The sequence below is a fragment of the Triticum urartu genome, chromosome 5A (assembly GCF_056163025.1).
Source record: "Triticum urartu cultivar PI428250 chromosome 5A, HENAU_Tu73, whole genome shotgun sequence".
NCBI classification, from domain to species: domain Eukaryota; kingdom Viridiplantae; phylum Streptophyta; class Magnoliopsida; order Poales; family Poaceae; genus Triticum; species Triticum urartu.
The window spans coordinates 312,200,113-312,210,501 of record NC_141877.1 but is presented as its reverse complement, the minus strand read 5'-3'; positions in this window follow the sequence as shown (position 1 = coordinate 312,210,501).

The following is a 10,389-nucleotide window of genomic DNA, read 5'->3' as shown; positions in this document are numbered from 1 at the left end:
TTCGGATACTAGGGGTCGTGCCTACATTTTTATTGTCAAACTCCTATGGCTAAGTGAGGGTGATAAAGCCACATAGTCTGATTGCCTGGTTCGTTGCGCTAAACACCTCCTTTAAGGACCAAACTCTTGGATAAAGAGTGTTTAGATTCATCTGGAACACCCCCGTACTACCTACATGGGGGCTGAAGCCGACGAGTGGCCAACTCTCAGACTTGATAAAACGGCCGCACAGGAGGTAAAACTTTAAATAAACAAATAGCAAAGCATTATATTACATATCAAGCCTTGTTTTCATCATACAAGACGGGGTAACATGAATGTATTCATTCAACCATAATGTCCTTAGTACATTGTTCTGCCACAATGCGGGATCCCTTCAGAACATCCCCAAAATACCGCTTGGGCGTGCGGTGCTCCTTGCCCTCGGGCGATCCTTCTGCCGCAAGCTTGACGGCGTCCATCTTCGCCCACTGTATCTTGACATGGGCGAAGGCCATCCGTGCACCTTCTATGCAAACCGACCACTTGATGGCGTCAAGCCGAGGACATGCATTGACCAGCCGCTTCATGAGTCCGAAGTAGCTGCCGGGTAGGGCTTCTACAAGCCACAACTGGATTATTAAATCCTTCATGGCTAGTTCAGCCACCCTATGCAGCTCGACCAGCTGTTTTAGCTGGTCGCAAAAGGGCAGCGGATGTTCTGGCACAAGGTATTGCGACCAGAACAGCTTCTCCGTTGAGCTCCCCTCTTCGGCTTGGAAGAATTCCGTAGCATTAGAAACACTACGCGGCAGATCCACAAACACCCCTGGAGAACTCCAAATCCGGGTCAGTAAGAGATACTTCTTCTTCACATACTTGCTTTGCATAATGAAAGCCTTACCCGCCGCGATTTTCTTGGCCTCTTGGATTTCTTGGAGGGATCCTTGGGCTTCGGTCCGGGCCTCTTGCGCACTTTGGCGGGCCTCAGCGAGTTCAGACTCTTGGTCCGCATTCTGGCACTCCAAGGGCTCGCATTTCTGCACAGCATCATGGAGCTCCTATTGCACCTCACTAACCTTGGCCTCGTGGTTTTCACGAGCGGCTTGTTCCTTTGCCGCTCTCTCCTTGGCCTCTGCCAGCGCCTTCTCGAGGGGCTCCACTTTAGCCGCCGCCCCTAATAAATGTCATGGCACTATGATTAGCTCACATCATTCATCCCTTCCGGACATACACAAGATCATTGCATACCTTGGATATCCTCCAGCTGCTTTTTTGCACGACCGAGCTCTTCCTCGGTCTGCTCCAGCCTCTGCTTCAGTCCGGAGACTTCGACAGCATGAGAAGTCGCAGCTAGCAGCGACGCCTACTAATTCACATAGACACACATGGTTAGTCTCCTGCGAAAGACTACTTGATCCTCTGTTTGGCTTTTCTTTCTGAACCCCGAACAGAGTCTCAGGGGCTACTGCCTATACTGTGACTTTATTTTCACAAAATTGCATTGCTAACCTCAAAGCCTGTTAAAATGCTTGCGAAGGCTTTGGTCAGTCCGCTCTTCGCAGACTGAATCTTCTCAATCACCGCACCCATAAGGGTACGGTGTTCCTCAATGATGGAAGCATTTCGCAGCGCTTCCAGTAGAGTATCCGGCGCCTCTGGTTGGACAGACGTCACCGGCTGAGTGGGCGCACCTCCTTCCGATGAAGGAGGCTGATTGCCGGATTCCAGAGCCGTATAGGTCTTCGGGACCGTATTTGGCTGGGGCCGAATTGGACATGGCCCCCATCGCCAGTCTCCATGGGGATCTGCTCCGCCATGTGTCCGGCGGCCGAGGTCTCGCCCTCTGGCGCCGTCCTGACGGCCTCCTGCGTCTCTCCCTGGCTAGAGATCCTTCGGGACAACACCTCGGTGTCATCCATGGCCCTGGGAGAGGAGGCCGTCGGAAGGGACCCGTTGTCCATCACCTTCGGGTCCAGCGAGTTCCTTGAAGACGAGGATCGCTCAAGGGCGGAACGAGCCGGACTGCGAGTGCAAAATTATGAAGTAAAGAGGCGGATATATGAATGCGTCAGGGTCTTCGGATACTCATGATTCGGCCAGGGGCTTATCTCGAGGGCGCCATTCTGGGTTGCTATCGACGTCCCACGCAGAGCTATCCACGAGGGAAGCTTTTTCCCTTCTTAGACGCCTCCGCTTCCAGATTTGTGGAGGCCGCCCTCTTATTTTCCCCCTCGGGGAAGGGGAAGTTTCTTTCTTCATCCTCTTCCTCCTCGTCGTCGTCTTTGGCTGCGGAGTGAGTTTCGGCATCTTCGGACGCCATGTCCGAAGTACCCTTGGGACGGAGGCCTCCTCTAGTCCCCTTGGCCTTCTTCTTGGCCTTCTTCTTCGGTGCCACGTAGGGCGCCGGAACCAGCATCTTCGTCAAAAGCAGGATGGCTGGTTCCTCGGGCAGCGGAGCCGAACACCGAATCCGCTCCGCCTTCTTTGTCCAACCCTGAAAAGGCAAATAGGGAAGTTGGGAGATCCTCCTTGAGCAAGCAGGAAAGGGATATGCCTTGAAGGATGGAAAACTTACCGAACTGGCGGGATGGGCCAGGTCGTGCCCGCGGTCCTCAGTTGTCTCCGTCCACGTCTCGTTGGCCTTGAAGAGCACCTTCCAGATATCTTTGTGCATAGTTCTGAAGAATTGTCGCAAGGTCTTGTGCTCGGCCGGATCAAACTCCCATAGATGGCCAGCCCGATTCTGGCGTGGAAGGATCCGGCGAATTAGCATCACCTGAATCACATCGACAAGCTTGACATTCTTGTCCATCATGCTCCTGATGCGCGTCTGAAGCGCTGTTAGCTCGTCTGACGAAGACCAATCCAGGCCCTTCTCTTGCGAGGAGGTAAGCCGCATTAGGGCCCCGGATTTGAATTCGGGAGCCGCGGCCCAGGCAGCATCGCGGGGCTCTGTGACATAGAACCACAACTTCTGCCACCCCTTGACGGTCCCCACGAAGGTGCCTTTCGGCCACGGGTCGTTGGACATTTTGATCACCATGGCGCCTCCGCATTCTGCGTGTTCGCCGCCCACCACCTTCGGCTTCACATTGAAGGTCTTCAGCCACAGGCCGAAGTGGGGGGATGCGGATGAAGGCCTCACACATGACGATGAACGCCGAGATGGTGAGGAAGGAATTGGGGGCCAGATCATGGAAATCCAGCCCGTAGTAGAACATGAGTCCGCGGACGAATGGGTGGAGAGGAAATCGCAGCCCGCGGACGAAGTGAGGGATGAACACAACCCTCTCATGGTGCTCCGGAGTGGGGACGATCTGTCCCTTAGTAGGAAGCCGATGGGCGATTTCCTTGGCCAAATATCCGGCCTCCTGAAGTTGGACGATATCCTTCTCCTTGACAGTGGAGGCCATCCACTTGCCCTGTGCTCCGGACATGGTTGGAGTGCTTTCTTGAGGTGGAAAGGATGAGAACTTGGGCCCTGGAGCTCGAGAGTGGGTAGGTGGGAAGACAGAAGGCGTGGGTGAAAAATGTGAATCCTTATCTCCTTATAAAGGAAGTGAATATCAAGCACCTCCCCGCTTGCCATAAAACTCGCCTATTCCCCAGGGGCCACGCTGATGGCACGTTTGGATTACCCATACTCGTATTGACGAGAATCCCGCAATAAGGGGACACGATCTTTGCTTCGACAAGACGTGCCAATAAAGCCGCATCTCAAAATATGGAGCGGCAGGCCGAAAAACGGTTCGAAATAATAACCTGAAAGTGCGTTATATCGACTAGAGGGGGGTGAATAGGCGATTTTTATGGAAGTCTTCAATACGTGGAAGTTATGAAGACAAATGATAGAAATAAACCTATTACCCTGCAGCGGAAGGTAGACTACACTAGGCAAGCCATAGTCAAGTATTCAATAGAGTGAAAGCACAATGACTTAATAGCAGCAATGTAGTAAGGATCAGGTAGGAAGATATTATGAAGCCATACAGAACACGCAGTCACTCAGTGAAGACAAAAGATAGTGCAAACATACAATGACTTCACAAGGAGTAACAGTAAGTAAAGGGAAGGGAAGATGAAACCAGTGACTCGCTGAAGACAATGATTTGTTGGACCAGTTCCAGTTGCTGTGACAACTGTACGTCTGGTTAGGGCGGCTAGGTATTTAAACCTTAGGACACACAGTCCCGGACACCCAGTCCTGAACACGCAGCTCAGGACACCCAGTCCTCACCGTATTCCCCTTGAGCTAAGGTCACACAGACCTCGCCCAATCACTATGGTAAGTCTTCAAGGTAGACTCCCAAACCTTCACAGACTTCGTTCACCGGCAATCCACAATGTCTCTTGGATGCTCAGAACGCGACGCCTAACCGGCTGGAGGATGCACAGTCCTCAAGTGTAATAAGTCTTCAGATCACATAGACAAGAAGACTTAAGTGATGTCGAATTCTCTTTGGCTCTGGGTGGTTAGGGCTTTATCCTCGCAAAGAATTCTCTCTCTTAAAGGCTTCGAGGTGGGTTGCTCTCAAACGACAAAAGCCGTACTCTAAATCTGAGCAGCCAAGCGTTTATGGTTGTAGGGGGTGGGCTATTTATAGCCACTTGGCAACCCGACCTGATTTGTCCGAAATGACCCTGGGTCACTAAGGAACTGACACGTGTTCCAACAGTCAGATTTCAAACTCACACGGCAACTTTACTTGGGCTGCAAGCAAAGCTGACTTGTCCGACTCTGGACAAGATTCGCTCTCATAGTCTTCACTCGAAGACATAGGTTTTGGTTAGGCATCACTTTAGTCATTCTGACTGGTTCTCTTGGACCCCACTTAACAGTACAGTGGTTCCTATGACTCAACACAAAAGAAGAAGAACTACGAAAGATCTATAGGCTTCATGTGGTGTCTTCTCTTGTCATAGTCTTCAATGTGAGTATCTTCATATACCACCTTTGACTTCAATGTCTTCATACATTTTTAGGGGTCATCTCTGGTAGGAAAACCGAATCAATGAGGGACTTCTACCTGTGTTATCCTGCAATTCTCACAAACACATTAGTCCCTCAACTAGGTTTGTCGTCAGTACTCCAAAACCAACTAGGGGTGACACTAGATGCACTTACAATCTCCCCCTTTTTGGTGATTGATGACAAACTAGTTGACGTTTTCAATAGGGAATTTAATCTGTGAAATTGTAAAGGATAAGGAATTTTCTTCATAAGTTGCAAGGGCTCCCCTGAAGATGTGCATATAAGTAATTTGCTTTTGGAATGCAAATGCACATGGCAGGATGTACTTATGGAGATCCACTTCAACTTATGATGACAATCCACTATGCATGTGAAAGTATATGAAGATAATGACATGCATAATGGAAAATGGACGTCTGTAGAATGATCTAAGTGCGGAATTTATCGTCGCACATGCGGAATTTATCATCGCAAAATAAGGTGGCAGATAAGTAGCAGACGACCATCGAGTTTAAGTGTTACAACTCAAAGAACCAAATGTAGCAAAACGAGAGTTGTAAGCACGAAGCAAAATATAAAGCGCCCGCCCATATGGACCCGCTTGAAGACTATCAACCTCATATGCTTCTCCCCCTTTTGTCAGTAAGGACCAAAAAGGTTTGAAGACATAGAGCATCTACTCGTTCCCATGAGGAGTAGGTGAAGCAGCAGGGTCGTTGGTGGTGTTTGGCGGTGCTGAAGAGCTTGGAGCAGAGTCGAAGCGTGCTGAAGGAGGTGGCGGTGAAGTAGCATCGTCTTCATCCTCGATAACTCTAGCAGTCACAGTTGCAGCAGAGGAAGAGAACTCAGAGTCTTCAAGGGATGGAGTTCATCACAGCACAGCCCTTCGAGGAGGTGTGGAGTCAAACTTGAATCGCTCACTGAAGCCATCCTCTTGAAGATCATCTTCAGAACACATCATCGTTAGCCCTTTCCATGTGCGGCGAGAGGTTTCATGGGAAACAAAAGCATTCTTGGTGGCAAGATTGCGAATGCGATTAACATCCACCAAGAGGCTTTGCATCTGACGCTTCAGCTACTCATGATGCCTATCCTGTTTTTGATGAAGAGCCACAAGAAGCTCTCGGTTGTTGAGAACACGAGTGCGCTTCTTGTGTCGTGGAGCAGTTGTACTATCAGTGGCTTCAGTGGAAGCAGGATGTGGTGCACGTGTAGTGCCAGCCAAAGGATACACACGTGTGACTGCTTCAACTCCTTCAATGTTCTGAGAGAAACTATGATGCTCTGCATTCTGAAGACTTAGAGGTTCCTTGGCAGGCTCAGGATAGATGGCTTCAATAGAGATATCCACATCAGGCAGAAAAATCCGATGATTGCGAGCAGATGGCTGATATGAGATAGCGGAGTGAAGTTTGATTAGACGCATTACCCATGGGGCATAGAACTTCAAGCCAAACAGATCAGAGCCTGATGCAGCAAGTTGGCGAATGAAGAAGTCATGTGCATTGAAGCATTTTCCATGAAGAATATAGAAGACCAAAGTCTTCATTGCACCCTCAAGCTTGGCATTTGGAGAGTGCCCTTTGATGGGCCAGAGAGTTCGCCTGATGATGTGATAAATGGTTCTTGGCAGATACTCAATGTCTTCAACGAAGAACTCCGTGGGATAAGCAGCATCTTGGGGTAATGGCTTCATCATGCTGAGCATCTGACTCATATCAGGTTCCGGCTTCTGAAAGATGCTCTCAATAGCTTCACTATGCAGCTGACAGCCATGCTCGTAGAGATCGCCAGGAGTGGGCAAACCAGTGAGCTCAATGATGTCAAAGGCTTTGGCTTCGTGATGAATGTTTCCAGTCATCCACTCTAGGACCCAAGTCTTCGGATCTCTGCTATACCCGCGGATGTGAAGTGTGGCATAGAATTGGAGCAGCAACTCTTCATTCCAATGCTCTTGGTCAGTAACGAACGGCAGCAGTCCAACTTCCTTGAAGCAATCCAAAGCTTCTTCCAGACAGGGCAGACCAGCTATAGCTTCAATGTCAAGGCGCTTGTGTGGGAAGATGCGACCTTGGTTGTAAAGAATGCATGAGTAATAGCTTCGCTGCAGATAGCTCCAGAACCGATCAGATGATATCCTTTCCCTTGAGTAGGGGTTCCTGGAGCTATCGAAGAATGTGTTGTCTGCTCTGAAGCCATTGATATTGAAGGAGCCAGGTGCTGATGCAGGACCTGGGAACCTTGGCAATCTTGGGATTGGCTTCTGTACCTGAGGCCTGTGCTCAACATGATAGTCGAACTGGGGACCGGCAGCAGACTCAGGAACAGAAGTGGTAGGATCAGTGGCTTCGCTGTCTTCTGATGCTTTTGTTGGGGAGAGCTCCACATTAGCTTCATTGGTGGTTGTGGCAGCCGCAAGATTTTCAAGCACGTTCTCCTTGAGAACTGCTTCTTGGTGGGACAGGGGAGTGGCAACTTGTGGGACTTCATCTTTCGCGGCTGATGCAGCCGGATTGTCTTCAGCAGAGACTTGAGGCCTTGGACCTTTGCGAAGCCTGCGCAACGCAGGCGACGCCTATGGAGTTGGAGTTGGCTGGGCCTCAAAGTCTTGTTCCTCTTGTGGGCGATCCGCCCATGAAGCATCCTGTGCAATTGGCGTCAGTGGACGACCAATGCTGAGAAGTTCGTTGTTCTCGAGCTGAGGAAGGACTGCACCATCTTCTACATGGTCATGTTGACCAATGTCTTCAGCAGCGATGGGATCGGCTGCTGGAAAGTCTTCAGCGTCATGAGCCTCTTTGAAAGCAGGCTCATGGATTGTTAGTTGCCGTTCAGCGTCAGGACGAACCATAGAAATGGGTTCAACTATCAAAGGCTCTGTGGTAGCAGCCCGATCTTTCTTGGTCTTCCTCTTCTTCTTGGAGGGGGCAGTAGGAGAGGCTTCAGGATGTTTCCTCTTCCTGGCTTCAGCCTCAGCAGTCCTCGTCTTCTTGAGCTCTGAAGCGGTTGACCGGCTTTTTGGCTTCGAGCCAGTCATTCTAGTTGGGAATACAATAGGAACTGCTTCTTGCCTTGGTGCGTCGGGTTCAGCCGTAGCAGGCTTCTTCTTCTTCTTTGCGGCCATCCTGGGGTCGATGCCAGGACGCCCAAGGGCCTTGCGCTTCTCAGCCTCATTGTAGGCTTGCACACATCTGTCAGCCAAAACCTTCATGCGCTCATGCGAACCCTGAGCTTCTGCACGTTTCTTCAGAAAGGCTTCCTTTAGCTCGTGCATCATAGTCTTGAAGTTCTTCACTTCTTGCACGCTGAGCTTGGCCATATGCTTCTTGAACTGAGCATTTTCATAGTCAATCTTTTGCTTCAGTTCAACAATGCGCTGGGTGATAGCTAGCTCTGAAGCAATGGCGCCTTGGAAGGCAACACTGAGGCCAATGGGCAGTTGCAGATCTTCAAAGCTGATGTTTGGTGTGTCAAACCACTCGTCAATGAAGTTGTGGATGATTGTCACATCAAAGAGAGGCAGATCATTGAAGATTTCTGCTTCTTCTTTGCTCTTGATGAGTTGCTCAAGAGCGTCATCTGCAAGATCTTCATCACTTGACAGATCAATGGCATCATTGCGCAGGATGGCAGCAGTTGTTAGCTCTTGGCTGGTGTGTGGCAGAGGCATCTTGACCTTCTGGGGCTTGGAGATGCATGATAAATCTTCGGACTGCACACTGTCTTCAGGAGGTGCAGTTGCCAGTGGCTTCTCCCTTGAGATTTTTGGTGAGGGGGCAGGCTTTGAAGCTTTAAGCTTCTTCAATTTCTTTGGCTTCAGCGCTGCAGGCGCTTCATCTGATTCAGCGTCAGCTGCGGGCTCCTTCACTACAGTCCCTTGAACCACGATGTGGGTGATGAGGCCTTCAAGGTTGTAGAAAGGACCGATGACATTGGGTTCTGCTTCGCGAGTTCCATCGGCACGGGGAGCAGAGGGACCAGGGTTGAAATCTAACCCCAAAGTCTTCTTGTTCTTCTTCGCTGAGTTCTGGGAAAACTGGAAGTTGCGCTTGAACAGATTGTCGTCACGACACCATAGTAGTGACGATGGGTGTGCATCAGCAGGCTGTGGCCCACGGACCATGCAGGGATAGAAGCCTTGTTCAATGGCTTCATCTCTGGACCTGGGTAGAAGATTCTTGTATAGGATGTCTCCCCATGGTCTCTTGATGGTGTTTTTCTCAGCATATTCCTGGGTTACAAATCGGTATTTGAACCATTGTTCTGCCCAATATCTTCGAATCCATTGGATTCGGGTCTTGCACTGATTGTAATCCTCTTCAGGATCGATCTTGTACAGTTCTGAGAGATCATCTGGCAGATCTCTGGATGTTTCTCCACGACGCTTTCTGCCACCCTTCCTTGCTGATTTCTCTGAAGCCATAAACTTTAAACTGAAAGGCTTCAACACGTTCAAAGGCTTCAAAGGTTTTCGCTTGCTGGACAAACAGGAACTGGCTTCGGGAGAATTTATGTGATGTTGTAAGAATTCTACAAATGAATGCAGACTATGAGAACCAAAGGATTCTCCCACGGACATGTACCTGTGACAGCATTAAGGTGCGAGGGAAGGGGAAGAGGTCATATGCATTCTCAGAAGATTTTGAAGATAAATCAGTTTAGAAGACATTGACCTCATCGTGCAAAGACATTCACTCATAGATAAGGAGTTGGTTCCAGATTTGTACGAATCCACAGATCAGTACAAGTGAGGAATCTAACTACTTTGTGAAGCATAAGTGAATATACTATGCATGTTATGAGATGCAGTATGAGAGAGATCTAACTTGTGTGAATAGAAACTGCTTGTAGTAGAAAGTGACAAAGCCATAGGATCAACGGTGCTGTAAAAAGGAAGTTTTATTTACCACACTAAGAACTGCTAGACGGAGTGGAAGATGAGGCCGAGCAGTTCGATCTTCCGTGCCCTAACTTGGCGACGGAGGACACCTACAGCGACGGCGGAGAGGACGATGTCCGCGGTCGGCGTGAGGACGGCGTCGGAGAGGTTGCGGCAGCGAAGCGCTTCGTCGCCGGCATCGTCAAGGGCTAGCGGTGGCGCTAGGGTTCGTGCGAGAGTGGAAGAAGATATAATGACCATTGTGAAGTGTGTATTTATAGGTACAGGGGCGGCACTGCGTCACAGGTGCCCCTGGCGATTCGCATCTGAGGAACATGTGGCCATTATGCGGAATTTTGGGGTTTGTTCCACGTCCCACGCACACCTGGATTGTCGGGTGGTCGTTCCTACTTCTCCGGGTTTCATGTGGAGGAATGAGCACTAAAAAGGACTTAATGGTTGTCTCTGTATCTTCTGCTGACAAGGACGCAGAGAAGATATTCGACAGTTTCAGTAGAATGCATATGATTTGGAGAGATAGAATTTGAGACAGAAA